This window comes from Ranitomeya variabilis, chromosome 1, assembly GCF_051348905.1.
Source record: "Ranitomeya variabilis isolate aRanVar5 chromosome 1, aRanVar5.hap1, whole genome shotgun sequence".
Taxonomy (NCBI): Eukaryota; Metazoa; Chordata; class Amphibia; order Anura; family Dendrobatidae; genus Ranitomeya; species Ranitomeya variabilis.
This window is the reverse complement of record NC_135232.1, coordinates 284,850,480-284,867,737: the sequence shown is the minus strand read 5'-3', so window position 1 is coordinate 284,867,737 and position 17,258 is coordinate 284,850,480.

Here is a 17,258-nt window from a genome sequence, read left to right as displayed (position 1 = left end):
TATACCTCTGAAGGGTATTGACTCCACGCCATTGGCTAGTAATAAACCACAATACTGGACACAAGTAAATATGCGTATTAATCTGGATCACCAGGAGATTATTCGCTTCCTTGTGTTGTATAATCTACATGATGTGTTGGTGCTTGGATTGCCATGGCTGCAATTTCATAACCCAGTCCTCGACTGGAAAGCAATGTCTGTGTTACGCTGGGGATGTCAGGGGACTCATGGGGACGTACCTTTGGTTTCCATTTCGTCATCTATTCCCTCTGAGATTCCGGAATTTTTATCTGATTATCGTGACGTTTTTGAGGAGCCTAAAATTGGTTCACTACCTCCGCACAGAGAGTGCGATTGTACTATAGATCTGATTCCGGGCAGTAAGTTTCCAAAGGGTCGTTTATTTAATCTATCTGTGCCTGAACATGCTGCTATGCGGGAATATATTAAGGAGTCCTTGGAAAAGGGACATATTCGTCCTTCGTCATCTCCCTTAGGAGCCGGTTTTTTCTTTGTATCTAAAAAAGATGGCTCTTTGAGGCCGTGTATTGATTATCGGCTTTTGAATAAAATCACGGTTAAATATCAGTATCCTTTGCCACTGCTTACTGATTTGTTTGCTCGAATAAAGGGGGCCAAGTGGTTCTCTAAGATTGATCTTCGTGGGGCGTATAATTTAGTGCGAATTAAGCAGGGGGATGAGTGGAAAACCGCATTTAATACGCCTGAGGGCCATTTTGAGTATTTGGTAATGCCTTTTGGTCTTTCAAATGCCCCTTCAGTCTTTCAGTCCTTTATGCATGACATTTTCCGTGAATATTTGGATAAATTTTTGATTGTGTATCTGGATGATATTTTGATTTTTTCGGATGACTGGGACTCTCATGTCCAACAGGTCAGGAGGGTTTTTCAGGTTTTGCGCTCTAATTCCTTGTGTGTAAAGGGTTCTAAGTGCGTTTTTGGGGTTCAAAAGATTTCGTTTTTGGGGTACATTTTTTCCCCCTCTTCCATTGAGATGGACCCTGTCAAGGTTCAGGCTATTTGTGATTGGACGCAACCCTCTTCTCTTAAGAGCCTTCAGAAGTTTTTGGGCTTTGCTAATTTTTATCGTCGATTTATAACTGGTTTTTCTGATGTCGCTAAACCGTTGACTGATTTGACTAAGAAGGGTGCTGATGTTGCTGAGTGGTCCCCTGCTGCTGTGGAGGCCTTTCGGGAGCTTAAGCGCAGCTTTTCTTCCGCCCCTGTATTGCGTCAGCCTGATGTTACTCTTCCTTTTCAGGTTGAGGTCGACGCTTCAGAAATCGGAGCTGGGGCGGTTTTGTCGCAGAAAAGTTCCGACTGCTCCGTGATGAGACCTTGTGCGTTCTTTTCTCGTAAGTTTTCGCCCGCTGAGCGAAATTATGATATTGGTAATCGGGAGCTCTTGGCTATGAAGTGGGCTTTTGAGGAGTGGCGTCATTGGCTTGAGGGGGCTAGACATCAGGTGGTGGTATTGACCGACCACAAGAATTTGATTTATCTTGAGTCCGCCAGGCGCCTGAATCCTAGACAGGCGCGCTGGTCGTTATTTTTCTCTCGGTTTAATTTTGTGGTTTCTTACCTACCGGGTTCTAAAAATGTGAAGGCGGATGCCCTTTCTAGGAGTTTTGAGCCTGATTCCCCTGGTAATTCTGAACCTACAGGTATCCTTAAGGATGGAGTGATATTATCTGCTGTTTCCCCAGATTTGCGACGGGTCTTGCAGGAGTTTCAGGCGGATAGACCTGATCGTTGCCCGCCTGGTAGATTGTTTGTTCCTGATGATTGGACCAGTAGAGTCATCTCGGAGGTCCATTCTTCTGCGTTAGCAGGTCATCCTGGAATCTTTGGTACCAGGGATTTGGTGGCTAGGTCCTTCTGGTGGCCTTCCCTGTCACGAGATGTGCGAGGTTTTGTGCAGTCTTGTGATGTTTGTGCTCGGGCCAAGCCTTGTTGTTCTCGGGCTAGTGGATTGTTGTTATCCTTGCCTATTCCGAAGATGCCTTGGACTCACATCTCCATGGATTTTATTTCTGATCTCCCTGTTTCTCAGAAGATGTCTGTCATCTGGGTGGTGTGTGACCGTTTCTCTAAGATGGTCCATTTGGTTCCCTTGCCTAAATTGCCTTCTTCATCCGAGCTGGTTCCTCTGTTTTTTCAAAATGTGGTGCGCTTGCATGGTATTCCGGAGAATATCGTTTCTGACAGGGGAACCCAATTTGTGTCTAGATTTTGGCGAGCGTTCTGTGCTAGGATGGGCATTGATTTGTCTTTTTCGTCTGCTTTCCACCCTCAGACTAATGGCCAGACCGAGCGAACTAATCAGACCTTGGAGACTTATTTGAGGTGTTTTGTGTCTGCGGATCAGGATGATTGGGTTGCCTTTTTGCCCTTGGTGGAGTTTGCCCTCAATAATCGGGCTAGTTCTGCCACCTTGATTTCTCCTTTCTTCTGTAATTCGGGGTTTCATCCTCGTTTCTCTTCCGGTCAGGTGGAGTCTTCGGATTGTCCTGGAGTGGATGCTGTGGTGGAGAGGTTGCATCGGATTTGGGGGCATGTGGTGGACAATTTGAAGTTGTCCCAGGAGAAGACTCAGCATTTTGCCAACCGCCGTCGTCGTGTTGGTCCTCGTCTTTGTGTTGGGGACTTGGTGTGGTTATCTTCTCGTTTTGTCCCTATGAAGGTTTCTTCTCCTAAGTTTAAGCCTCGGTTCATCGGCCCGTACAAGATATTGGAGATTCTTAACCCTGTGTCCTTTCGTTTGGACCTCCCTGCATCTTTTTCTATTCATAATGTCTTCCATCGGTCATTGTTGCGCAGGTATGAGGTACCGGTTGTGCCTTCCGTTGAGCCTCCTGCTCCGGTGTTGGTTGAGGGTGAGTTGGAGTACGTTGTCGAGAAGATCTTGGACTCCCGTGTTTCCAGACGGAGACTTCAGTATCTGGTCAAGTGGAAGGGCTACGGTCAGGAGGATAACTCTTGGGTGACAGCCTCTGATGTTCATGCCTCCGATTTGGTCCGTGCCTTTCATAGGGCTCATCCTGATCGCCCTGGTGGTTCTGGTGAGGGTTCGGTGCCCCCTCCTTGAGGGGGGGTACTGTTGTGAATTTGGTTTCTGGGCTCCCCCGGTGGTTTCTGGTGGTACTGCACTTGTGTGCTTCATCTCCTCTGTTCACCTGTTTCCATCAGGATGTGGGAGTTTTCTATTTAACCTTGCTCCTCAGTCATTTCTATGCCGGCCAACAATGTTACCAGAAGCCTTTCTGTTGCATGTTCCTGCTCCTAGACTACTATCAGCTAAGTTGGACTTGTAGTCCTAAGTTTGTTTTGCATTTTTGTTCCAGTTCTCTGTGATTGATTATTTCTGAGGCTGGAAGCTCTTGTGAGCTGAAATTGCCACTCTGGTGTCATGAGTTGATATTAGAGTCTTAAAGTAATTTCAGGATGGTGTTTTGAAAGGGTTTTCAGCTGACTGTGAAGTTCCCTTTTCTGTCTTCCTACTATCTAGTAAGCGGACCTCAATTTGCTAAACCTATCTTCATACTTCGTATGTCAATTTCCTCTGAAATCACCGACAATATATGTGGGGGCTACTGTCTGCCTTTTGGGGAAAATTTCTCTAGAGGTAAGCCAGGTCTGTATTTTCCTCTGCTAGGGTCAGTCAGTTCTCCGGCTGGCGCTGGGCGTCTAGGGATAAAACGTAGGCACGCTACCCGGCCACTGTTAGTTGTGCGGTAGGTTTAGCTCACAGTCAGCTCGAGTTCCCATCTTCCAAGAGCTAGTCCTTTTTGTATGCTTTACTATGTTCTCTTGCCATTGAGAACCATGACAGCTCTCATTAAGTTGTTGTAAATGCAACACGGCATTAGGCCTACTAGTTTGGTTGGGGCCTACTAACGGTGTCTGCCGCTCCAAGGTGTTCTCCAGGTTTACTTGCCTGAGCTTCAATCTTCAGGCTCTCATTAAGTTGTTGTAAATATAACACGGCATTAGGCCTACTAGTTTGGTTGGGGCCTACTAACCTTGTCTGCCGCTCCAAGATGTTCTCCAGGTTTACTTGCCTGAGCTTCAATCTTCAGGCTCTCATTAAGTTGTTGTTATTATAAAACGTCTTTAGGCCTACTAGCTTGGTTGGGGCCTACTAACGGTGTCTGCCGCTCCTTGGTGTTCTCCTGGTTTTTTTTCCTGAGCTTCAATCTTCAGGCTTTCGGCCTATATTTGAAATATGAAACTGTCTTTGGGATACTAGTTGGGTTGGGCCTACTAACGGTGTCTGCCACTCCCTGGTGTTGTCCTCCACTGAACAAAGCTGAGCTTCAGTCTTCAGGCTCTCATTAAGTAGTTGTTAATCTAACACTGCAGTTGGCCTACTAGTTTGGTTGGGGCCTACTAACGGTGTCTGCCGCTCAAAGGTGTTCTCCTCCACTGAACAAAGCAGTGCCGCCTGTTTACTCCTGTTACCAATTTTGAACGTTATTTTGCCCACTTTATTATTTGGGCCTACTAACTGTGTCTGCCTCTCATTACAGTTGTCCTCCACTGAACTAAGCAATGCCGCCTGGTTAGTCCTGTTACCAATTTTGAACTGCATTTAGCCCAGTTTATTATTTGGGCCTATATCTGTGTTTCCTCCTCATCCTGCCCATTGCCCAGCCAGTGCTAGATGATTCTTGTGGTACATTGACCCAGACCACTACATTCCCCTTGCACACTACACAGCCACAATCCGACCCTGCTGAAAGTCAGGTTCCCCTTCCTGCATACTATACCACCTTACACAAGGACAAAGAGGAAGGTGCAGATGAAAGTGCAGGTTCCTTCATCAGGTGGGGGGCATACTCGTTGGCGCCGTCACTGGCACAGGGCCCCTCATAGTACGCAAAAGTGTCGCTGCCGTTGGAAGGCGCCCCTGCCGTGCAAACACACCGCCGTACTTTGAGGGGCCCTGTGCCAGTGCCAATGCGAACGAGTGTGCCCCCCCGCTTGCTCAGGATCACAGCACTTGCAAAGTTGAAATACTTACCTCTCACTGCTCCACCGCCGTGACGTAGTCCGCGTTTCCTGGGCCCACAAAAAACTTGAACCAGCCCTACCCTCCACAACTTTAGCCAAATGACCCCCAATTTCCAATGCCTAACTATTATTATAAAGTAAATTAAGATTGACAAGCTTCAGTAACAAGAATGGATGTTTTTGCCATTAAAATGGGCACTGTAGGTGTTTTCCTGGCCTCCACTCACTGCCGACTATGCTTCCCCATTGACTTGCATTGGGCTTCGTGTTTCGGTCGATCCCCAACTTTTGGCGATAATCGGACGATTTCACTCGACTCGACTTTTGACAAAGTCGGATACCGCGAAACCCGATTCGATCCTAAAAAAGTGAAAGTCGCTCCACCCTATTTGCAGGGACTATGATTGTGGGTGGTGCAACGAAAGTCTGAACTTCTGATCGGGTAAAGAATTTTATCCCTTGCTCATGCTGGCAGGAAAAGAGTTTATCTTGCTCAGAGAGCGAAGAATCATGGGACTCAGCGGGGACCATGGGCCTGAGCACACTTCTACACTCTCACCCTGACTGGGTGGCGTGTGCAAGAGGATTGTGGCCCCACTGTGCCACAAACTAGACTACCCTGAAGGGGCATGACTAAACAGCTACCTTGGTGTTCACTGGAGCCTCTGATGGTGAGGTCAGGCTTGTGTGGCAGGTAGCTACCAGGTACAACTCCAGAGCGGTTTCTAGCTGTGGGAGCTGATCCCACTGAGGGACAAAACACAAGTGCAGGAGCGAGCAAGTACGGATAGGCATGACTGGTACTCTGGCGGTCACAGCTGGCACTCAGGCAGGAAGGCGGGCATGGCTGGCACTCTGGCAGGCAGGTGGGCATGGCTGGCACTCTGGCAGGCAGGCGGGCACTCTAGGCAGGCAGGCGAGCATGGCTGGCACTCAGACAGATGGGAACGGCTTGCAATCAGGCAGGCAGGCACAGTTGGCACTGAGGCAGGCAGGTGGGCACTCTAGGCAAGCAGGCGGGCACAGCTGGCACTCTAGGCAGGCAGGTTGGGCAAACCTAGTGGGACTGGAACTGGTTCGCATAGGACAGGAACATAGGTAGGTACGAGTAGGGAACAGATAGGAATCAGTTCAGACTGGAGGGACAGGAACTGTTTCAGGAGACATAGGAACACAGGCTGGAATGAGTAGGATAAGGGAGCAGGTAGGAACCAGTAGAGACAGGAGGGCCAAGGACACACAGGGCACAGAGCGGGAGCAGAGCAAAGCCACATGATGTGGAGAGCAGGAGCAGAGCAAAGCCGCATGATGCGGAGAGCAGGACAGAGCCGCAGTAGGCGAGACAGGAGCAGAGCAGAACCGCCAGAGGCAGAGCAAAGAGTAGAACCGCAGGAGGCGGAGCAAGGAGCAGAGCCACAAGAGGTGGAGCAAAGAGCAGAGCCACAGGAGGTCGAGCAAAGAGCAGAGCTGCAGGAGGTGGAGCAAAGAGCTGATCCACAGGAGGTGGAGCAAAGAGCATAAGGAGTGGACACAAGGAAACACACAGCAGAATAGGAGAGGCTACAGACAGGTATACAAGCGGTCACAGGTATAGGGCTAAGTTCAGACAGGGTCAGGAATGGGAAAACGCACAGAAACAAGCATTCAGGCCAGGGTTCGAAGCCCCCCTGGGTAAGAGAAAGGAGAGACACAGGACACAGGTACAAGCCAGGGTATAAAGCCTCTCTGAGTGGCTGAAACAAGGGACACAAAACACAGGTACAGGCCAGGATACAAAGCCCCCCTTGCTGGCTGAAATTAGAGATAAAGCAAGACAGGACCTGGCACCTCAGCAGCAATACACTAACTGAGGAAGTACGTTGCTCAGGCCTTCCCCTAGGGGTGGGAAGTCTGTAAGTACCTGATGCCTCTTGACAATTGTCAGGGGACACCTTAGGAAGGTGCACACAGTCTGTATAAGAAACAGGAAGTGCCAGAGCCGCCTCCCTAAGCATACAGCCAGGAAGAATGCAGCAAGCAAGGACATGAGGCCCAGAGCATGAGCCGGCATCGGACAGAACTCACACCGTGGCCCAGAGTGGTGAGTAAGAGGGAGATGGGAAGCCATGCAGTGATGCTGGCAGGGATGTTACAGTCACATACCTTGTGTCAATGTTTTTCAAGGATGTGTCAATTCTGATTCAAGGATGATTTTTATTTCAAACTAAAATACAACCGGTTTCGACTTCTTGGAGACTTCCTCAGTAGTGTTGAGCATTCCGATACCGCAAATATCGGGTATCGGCCGATACTTGCGGGTATCGTAATTCCGATACCGAGATCCGATACTTTTGTAGTATCGGGTATCGGTATCGAAACAACATTAATGTGTAAAATAAAGAATTAAAATAAAAAATATTGCTATACTCACCTCTCCGACGCAGCCTGGACTTCACCGAGGGAGCCGGCAGCGTTCTGTGCTTAAAATGCGCACTTTTACTTCCTTCCGTGACGTCACGACTTGTGATTGGTCGTGTGCCGCCCATGTGGCCGCGACGCGACCAATTACAGCAAACCGTGACGGAATTTTCAGGTCCTCAATGCCTAATTCTAGGCATTCATGATTTTAAAATTACGTTCCGGCTTGTGATTGGTCGCGTCGCGGTCACATGGGCGACGCGACCAATCACAAGCCGTGACGTCACGGGAGGCAGGAGACGCGCGCATTTTTAAAATTACGTCACGGCTTGTGATTGGTTGCGTGCCGCCCATGTGAACGCGATGCGACCAATCACAGCAAGCCGTGACGTAATTTCAGGTCCTGAATGCAGAAATAGGCATCAGGACCTGAAATTACGTCACGGCTTGCTGTGATTGGTCGCGTCGCGGTCACATGGGCGGCACGCAACCAATCACAAGCCATGACGTAATTTTAAAAATGCGCGCGTCTCCTGCCTCCCGTGACGTCACGGCTTGTGATTGGTCGCGTCGCCCATGTGACCGCGACGCGACCAATCACAAGCCGGAACGTAATTTTAAAATCATGAATGCCTAGAATTAGGCATTGAGGACCTGAAAATTACGTCACGGCTTGCTGTGATTGGTCGCGTCGCGGCCACATGGGCGGCACACGACCAATCACAAGCCGTGACGTCACGGAAGGAAGTAAAAGCGCGCATTTTAAGCAAACAACGCTGCCGGTTCCCTCGGTGAGGTCCAGGCTGCGTCGCAGAGGTGAGTATAGCAATATTTTTTATTTTAATTCTTTATTTTACACATTAATATGGATCCCAGAGCCTGAAGGAGAGTTTCCTCTCCTTCAGACCCTGGGAACCATCAGGAATACCGTCCGATACTTGAGTCCCATTGACTTGTATTGGTATCGGGTATCGGTATCGGATTAGATCCGATACTTTGCCGGTATCGGCCGATACTTTCCGATACCGATACTTTCAAGTATCGGACGGTATCGCTCAACACTATTCCTCAGGTATAATGTCATGCATGACATTATACCTGAGGAAGACTCCAAGAAGTTAAAACCGGTTGTATTTTAGTTTGAAATAAAAATCATCCTTGAATCAGAATATAGAGTTCCATCATCATCCTTCAGGAGCGCATATTGCTGGGAAAAACATTCACAAAGTGTTATAGCCTATGAAAGCACTGTTCAGTGCGCTCATCAGTTCCCAGATCTTTGCAGCAAACTGAGTGGAAAGAGGAATGGATTGATCCATGGATTGGATCTATACACAGTATATCAAGACACCAAAAAGGTGAGTGGATTCACACTGAGTACACACCTTTGGAAACTAACTACTACACTCAGAAGTCTGCGCTTCCCATTTCTCTCCCTATAATCCCCTCTTGTTTTATATATACCTTGTGTCAAGCCACTCATGACCAACAGACAACGCCAGAAGCATTTTACCTGGGCCAAGAAGGAAAATAACTGGACAGTTGCTCACTGGTCCAAGGTGTTGTTTTTAATTAAATTAAATTTTGCATTTTATTTGGCAATCAATGTCCCAGAGTCTGGAGGAAGAGTGGAGAGGCACACAATCCAAGCTGCTTGAGGTCTAGTGTGAAGTTTCCACAATCAGTAATGGTTTGGGGAGTCATGTCATCTGCTGGTGTAGGTCCACTCACTGTGTTTTTTCAAGACAAAAGTCAGCACAGCTGTCTACCAGGAAATTTTAGAGCACCTCATGCTTCCCTCTGCCAACAAACATTTTGTAGATGGAAATTTAATTCTCCAGCAGGACCTGGCACCTGTCCACACTGCCAAAAGTACCAACACCTGGTTTAACCCCTTCCCGACATGTGACGGAATAGTACGTCACATGTCGGGACCCCCGCTTTGATGTGCGCTCCGGCGGTGAGCGCACATCAAAGTCGCGACATGTCAGCTGTTTTTTACAGCTGACATGTGCGCGCAATAGCGGCGGGTGAAATCGCGATCACCCGCCGCTATTAACTAGTTAAATGCCGCTGTCAAACGCAGACAGCGGCATTTAACTACCGCATCCGGCCGTGCGGCCGGATATGAGCGCATCGCCGACCCCCATCACATGATCGGGGGTCGGCGATGCTCCTCCATTGTAACCATAGAGGTCCTTGAGACCTCTATGGTTACTGATTGCCGGTGGCTGTGAGCGCCCCCCTGTGGTCGGCGCTCACAGCACACCGGCATTTCAGCTACATAACAGCGATCTGATGATCGCTGTTATGTAGCAGAGCCGATCGGGCTGTGCCTGCTTCTAGCCTCCCATGGAGGCTATAGAAGCATGGCAAAAGTAAAAAAAAAAAAGTTTTTAAAAATGTGAAAAAAATAAAAAAAATATAAAAGTTTAAATCACCCCCCTTTCGCCCCAATCAAAATAAATCAATAAAAAAAAAAACCAACCTACACATATTTGGTATCGCCGCGTTCAGAATCGCCCGATCTATCAATAAAAAAAAGCATTAACCTGATCGCTAAATGGCGTAATGAGAAAAAAATTCGAAACGCCAGATTTACGTTTTTTTGGTCGCCACGACATTGCATTAAAATGCAATAACGGGCGATCAAAAGAACGTATCTACACCAAAATGCTATCATTAAAAACGCCAGCTCGGCACGCAAAAAATAAGCCCTCACCTGACCCCAGATCATGAAAAATGGAGACGCTACGAGTATCGGAAAATGGCGCAATTTTGTTTTGTTTTGTTTTTTGCAAAGTTTGGAATTTTTTTTCACCACTTAGGTAAAAAATAACCTAGTCATGTTAGGTGTCTATGAACTCGTAGTGACCTGGAGAATCATAATGGTTAGTTTTAGCATTTAGTGAACCTAGCAAAATAGGCAAGCAAAAAACAAGTGTGGGATTGCACTTTTTTTTGCAATTTCACTGCACTTGGAATTTTTTTCCCATTTTCTAGTACACAACATGCTAAAACCAATGATGTCGTTCAAAAGTACAACTCGTCCCGCAAAAAATAAGCCCTCACATGGCCAAATTGACGGAAAAATAAAAAAGTTATGGCTCTGGGAAGGAGGGGAGCGAAAAACGAAAACGGAAAAACGGAAAAAGCTCCGGGGGTGAAGGGGTTAAAAACAAAAGTATCACTGTGCTTGAATGGGCAGCAAACGCACCTAACCTTAGCTCCACAGAGAGAATATGGGGTATTGTCAAGAGGAAGATGAGAGACACCAGACCCAACAAGGCAGACAAGCTGAAGGATGCTATCAAAGCAACCTGGGCCTTCATAACACCTCAGCAGTGCCACAGGCTGATCTCCTTCAGGCCACACCGCATTGATGCGAGTTTTGCCTGGCTGGTTATCAAAAATACAGGGGAAACCACTCTGTTTTTCTTTATTATTTATCATTTATTTAAAGAGCAGGCGCCGGCTGATGAGTACTCCCATCAGCTGCCTCCTGCTCTCTCTGTTATTAGCAATAGCAGGCGAAGGCTGATGGGAGCAGTTGTCCCATCAGCCAACACCAGTGACCAGAGGAAAACTTTTTTACCTCCGATCACAGCTGTGGGCTCACACTGTCATATGACAGCATTTGAACCACATTTGTCTGACCGATGGTAATGATTTTATCTCCGATCAGAAGTAGTGTTTGCCGCACTATTATGCAAGAAACACTCAGTGTTCAGGAAGACAATCCTGAACAGTAACACGGACTTCCTGATGACGCCCATGTTCAGTGTCCATGCACAATCAGTAGGTTTTCGGTACAGACGACTAACTTTACTGTTCGGGTTTGCACATCTCTAATAATCAGTGCATGGACTAGGCTTTTTTCAGATTCTTGATTAAAGAATGCATGGATCCAGGAAACATTTTACAGTTGAAGTGGGCAGGAAATGTCAATGACATGGATATGACTTTTGAAGAAGAGATCACAGTCCAGGGTTACCCGAAGGGAAAGAACTTGTGGGACGCCTTGATCTATGCCTTGTAGGCGAGGGCCAGAAAGAACATATGTTCCAGTGGATGACAGGCACTGCATCAAGCGGCCTCTCCTCCTCATCCTCTACCTTAACATCACACACAGTACAGTCCTTAGAGGTGGCACCCCAATTACCCTTGTTTCCCCCCACATCAGAACTCTCCAAACACCCAACTGACTGTGGGGAACCACAGATATGCAAGTCTGCAGAGCTGTACACACATTCTATTCCATGGCCATGAGAAGTCTGCTCCAAAGATTCACAGGCTCAAGAGGAGGAAAGCATCTGCACCGATGCCCAAAATTTTTCAGCTGTATCCAGGGCTGGGTGATGTATAGTCAGAGGAGAAGCCAGACCCTTGCCACTAGACGTTAACTCACGGCAGTGGAGGTGACCCTAATGAGAGTGAGATACCTGAGGCACATGTGGACTGTACTGTGCTGTCAGGGCAGGAAGAGGAGGAGGGTGACTTTCAGGGCAATGAGTGGCTGAACAGATCGGATGACAATGAAGTTGCAGACCCACTTGTTGTGAACCCAGTGGCATGCAGTTGAGTAGGTCAGCAGTGGGGTAGAAGGAGGAAGGAGGAAGACGACAAGGAAGTTACATTTCGGCTTGCCTCACAGATGCAGAGTGATGCAACTACGAAAAGCCCCCACATCCTCAGCCATAACTCTGGCTGTGCCTAACAGCGATTGCGGGTCTGCAGTTCGCATGAGTGACAAGGGTTGCTTAGCCTGTGACTTTTTTGAGATAAAAAAAAGGATGACCCAACTCACGTTAATTGCTAACTTTGCAAAAAAACAGTCAGAAGAGGCAAAAAGTGCAATAATTTAATTAATACATGCATAAATCGCCACATGTGTGATCAACATGTGTTAGTCTGGTAATCTCACTGTGCTATAATGTGGCCAAGTGAGCCTCACCAACCATTGGCTGCCCCATCAACCACATCTACTGCTTCTTCCTCCTCCTACACATGCCAAAGCTAACAGCTTGAACTTCACCATTGCCAATCTGTTGGCCACGGAAATGCTGTTTTCCACCTAGTGTATGCAGGCGCTTTCCGAAAGCTGATACCTATTGCAGTCCCCCACTACCAGTTGCCCAGTCGCCATGACTTATCTAAGAAAGCTGTCACCGACAACATCACTTGTTCCTTGAAAAAATCTATGTCTGCCAGGGCGCATTTCACCACTGACGCCTGGACCAGCAAGCATGGCCAGGAACGTTACATTTCGCTGCCTGGGCACTGGGTGACTCTCTGGTGGCTGTGGGGGCAGGCGTGGAAGGGTCTGCTCCACAAGTCTTAGAATCCACAAGGCTTGCATGGCCCTTGGGGTTGGAGAGCTAAATAACTAGACAGAAGAACATAGAGAACTAAACTACTAGACAACAGGGTTTGGAGAAATAAGCTACTATACACCTAGGGTTGGATAACTAAACCACTACGCACCAGAAGATGGAGAACTAAAGTACTGGACAACAGGGGTTGGTGAATTAAACAACAAAAACTCCTAGGGTTGGATAACTAAAGTACTAAACACCACAAGATGGAGAACTAAACTGCTAGACAACAAGCATGGGAGAAGTGAACAACTAAACATCTAGTAAACCAGTACACACAAGCGGATGGAGAACTAAATCACTACACAACAAGGGAGGGTGAAGTAAACCACTAGATACCAAGGTGTTAATATTCACCAAGTACAGGAATCCCAAAGAATTGCGGGACAAACCTATGTATCTAACACTTTCTCCACTGCTTCTGCCTCCTTTATCTCCTCTATGGCCATCATCTTTGCCCTCAACCTCTCCCTTAATGAGACATGAGTTCCAACAGTGCAGAGAAAATCCAGCCACCTCCGTACTGCCTAGCCAAGGATTACTGCAATCAGGCATTGCTTACATTAATGTGCCTTAAAGATCGCAGTCACACAGCTCAAGAGTTGTGAACAGCTATACAGGCTGAGTTTCAGCAATGGATGTCTCCACAGACCCTGGATGCAGGAAAGGGCATGGCGATAACGGTGAAACCTGTTGGTGGTCCTATGTTGGGGAACCCTCACTCACATGCTTTGCATGGCTCATATCCTCAACCTGGTGGTACAGCAATTTGTCCGCAACTATCCTGGCCTTGATGTGCTGCTGCAGAAATCACGGTCACTGTGTGCTCACTTCCACTGTTCACACCACGCGAGTCATTGACTTGCATCGCTACAGAGTTATTTGGAGCTACTGGTTAGCTGTTTGATATGCTTTGTACCAACATGTTGGAAATGCACTCTGCACATGTTGCAGGTACTCTGGCAGCAGGGACAATCCCTTGTGCAGTATGGACATGGTGAAAATCACGCTTGCGGAGCGGGCACAGATGAAGGGCCTCTGCATTTTTTTGCACAGTTTCAAAATGGGTGCTAAAATGATTAGTGCTGATGTCATCAGCATCACTTTTCCAGTTATCTACATGCTGGAGCACACTTAGAGGAGTCTACAGGAGGAGGTGCTGGTCCCAGTGGAAGAGGAGGAAGCAGGGGAGAATGTGGAAGGGATAACAATATCTCAACGTTCTGGACTGTCTTCACACAAGCAGGTGCCATGGGAGGGTGGATTACAGTGATAAACGGGAGTCATGGCACCAAACTGTTAGTGAAGGTGCAAGAACTGAGGAACCAATGGAGGAGGATGAGGATGAAGAGCTGATGGGCACATAGCAGTCAGGAGATGAAAAGGATAATGATCACCTCTCTATGGTCCGTGGTTGGTGGAAGAGCATGTAGGAAGCAAGATTCAGTGTTACCCTGACACCAAGACACCATGAACTTGGACCTCATGGAAGCGCCCCAAACATGAGCACCTTCCTGCTGCACTATCTGCAACACGATGTCCATATTGATTCAAGGGTAAGTTTTGCCAGATACTGCCACCCCTGGAAAGGACGCATGCATTCTGAAGTAAACACACTTGTAGACTATCTTAAGAGAGGTTTTCTCCAAGACAGCAGTCAGGAAAACAGCGTACATTGCATTTATAGTCTTCCAACCCTGGAAATGTCAAGTCATCAACAAATAAACATTAGCAACAGCAATGTAAGTGGCATAAGCTATTTCTGGAAATCCTTTCACACATTTTTTAGACCAGCATGTACACCAGCAGAACTGAGTACAAGTCTGACACGTTGTGAACGACTGGAGAGGATGGTGCAGGAGTATCTCGATCTCAATGTCAATTCCATCAGGAGAAATTTGGACCCTTTAGCATTTTGGTCTTCAAAAATGGAAGAATGGGCTGAGCTCATCTTGGAGGTTTTGTCATGCCTGTCAGCCAGTGTTCTCTAAGAACATAACTTCAGCGCTGCTGGTGGTGTCCTGACTGAAGAATGCATCCGTCTGTCTCTTGAAAGTGTAGAGCGCCTAACTTTCATAAAGATGAATAAGTCATGGATCTACAATGACTTTGGCACCCCAGTCACAAACTGGGCAGAATAGGCTATGGTGTAATTTTTAGTGTGCTGCATTGATCTCACAGTATTGTAGTCTGCGACAGCTGTGTTGTGTCTTCTGTGCCTGCTGTGGCTACTGTTGCTGATGTTACTTTTTTTGTTACAATTTTTTTGAAACGTGGATATTTAAAATTGTGTTTCCATGTGGTGGCATTCCTGTAGTGGAGGGGTCTCAGAGCCCCATTATACTATTTCTACTCTGGGGAAATTGAGGATATTATAGTGGTGTCTGCCCCTAATTTTTGGAAAAGTTGGAACTTCAAGTTGGGTCTCCTTCATGTTTGTTTCCTGAATATGGCAGGGCTTTCAGAGCACCAGGCCTACACCTGTCACTCATCCAACTTTTACTAATTAATGCTTAAGGTAGAAATGCTAGTATAAGCCCTGTTCCAGGCCCTGCCCCAGGTCCAATTATACGATTTGTACTCAGGATCGTTTGGGTGGTTAGAGAGTTGTGATGCAGGTAGAAACAAAAGTAATTGTGGTGCCACCTCTGAGGACTGTACTCTGTGTGATGTTAAGGTGGAGGAAGAGGAGGAGAGGCCACTTGATGCAACACCCATCCAGTAACACAAATTGTCAGTTGACGTTGGATAGGACGAGCCAGTGTCTGTTCAGTAGAGCTTACAGTAACATTACCACCTACCCTATGTACATTTCAAACACCAAACCTATTCCCCCTTCACTACAATCTTGATTTTTCCCACTCACGTTGGACGTATTCTTCCCTTATTTTAACCAGCTGTTTCCCAACCCTAGGCCCAGACCCTTATTGTCTAATGCAGTGAGGCTAGACCACAGAAATAGCACAAATGATTTAGATGCTGAAATGTGGACTGCTGGAACCACAGAATTAGCACAAAAGATTTTGATTATGAAATGAGGCCTTGTGTGTGCACCAGATTATTATTCCAATTGATTTGGATTATTAAATGAGGTCTGGTGCCTGCACCAGAGAACTAGCCCAAACTATTTGGATTAGGAAATGGAGCATGGTGCCTGGACCCCTGCCTTCACAACACTATTAGCACAAACTAGTTAGAAAGGATCCTCTCCTGTGTGAAGTTAACCATCCAGCATCTATTTAACAACTTGCAGCAGGAGCAGCCTCTTTGTGCTGTTACACTGAGAAAATGGCACCAGCAAGACAACATGTCCATTTTTTATATGGAGAGGGACATGTGACTTCAGCACTGAAGCCCTTATGTCTGGATGCTGTAGATGGTTTCTGTGCCCTTATTGGCTGATGAAATGTAAACACACTAAAATAATAAAAGAAAAAATACTCTCCGCCGCTTTTCTAACCTATACACACCTTCTCCCCTCATAAAACACGTCCCCTAGCTCATCAAACAGCACCACTCTCCTGGCTAAAGTACTAGCAAAAGCATGAGTAGAAATGTGATCATTTATGCTAACTGTGCCCGAGTTTCACCAACTTTGAGAGAAAAGGCTCAGGTGTCCAATCACAAATCTGAATGAGATACATTCGTGCTGAATTTGAGATTGGTGAACATTTTCCAAGCAAATTTTCTTATTTCTATTCTATTCACCATCACCCATCCGATCCTAGTTGCATCTTCTCATTTCTGCCACTGGCGAAGGAATCCTTGGGAGTCTCATAAAGTTCCGGACTTCCAGCTGCCAAAGTGCCCAGGATGGTTCTGGGCTGTGCAAGTGCTCCAGAGTTCAACTGCATCATGATGTCAAAATGGTGCTGATGACCTCCCAAGTGCTTGCATAGATTCCTCCCAAGCACCATGACAGCTGGAAGTCTCAGGCAAAATGTGAGGGGCCCAAGGATTCCTCTGCGAGTGGTGGGGGTGATCAGAAGATGCAGCAAGGACAGGACTGGCGGCAGTAAGTAGCGGAGTGACTGGAGAGGTGACATGTTTATAAAGATTTTTTTTAAGTTTTGATTTCCTAATATAGGTCAGAAAAATTGCAGCTTGTGGCTGCATCTTTGCTGAATCCACGCAAAGGCAAATTACAAAAAAATCTTTACTTTTGGCAAATGCATATTTTTGTAAAATTTGAGAACAATTCAATTCCACATGAATTTATTTGCTCGTCTCTAATATTAATTCTGTAAATCATACTTCCAACAGAGGAATTTCTTCCAATATGTTTTGAAAGATTTTTATTTTTTATTTTTTTAATTTATGATATGATATGTACTTTTTTTTTTTACAGATACAGCACATATATACAGCTCTGGCAAAAATTAAGAGACCACCATATCATATCATATCATACCCTGTCATGGTCAGCCCAATCTCCAAACCTGAACCCCATTT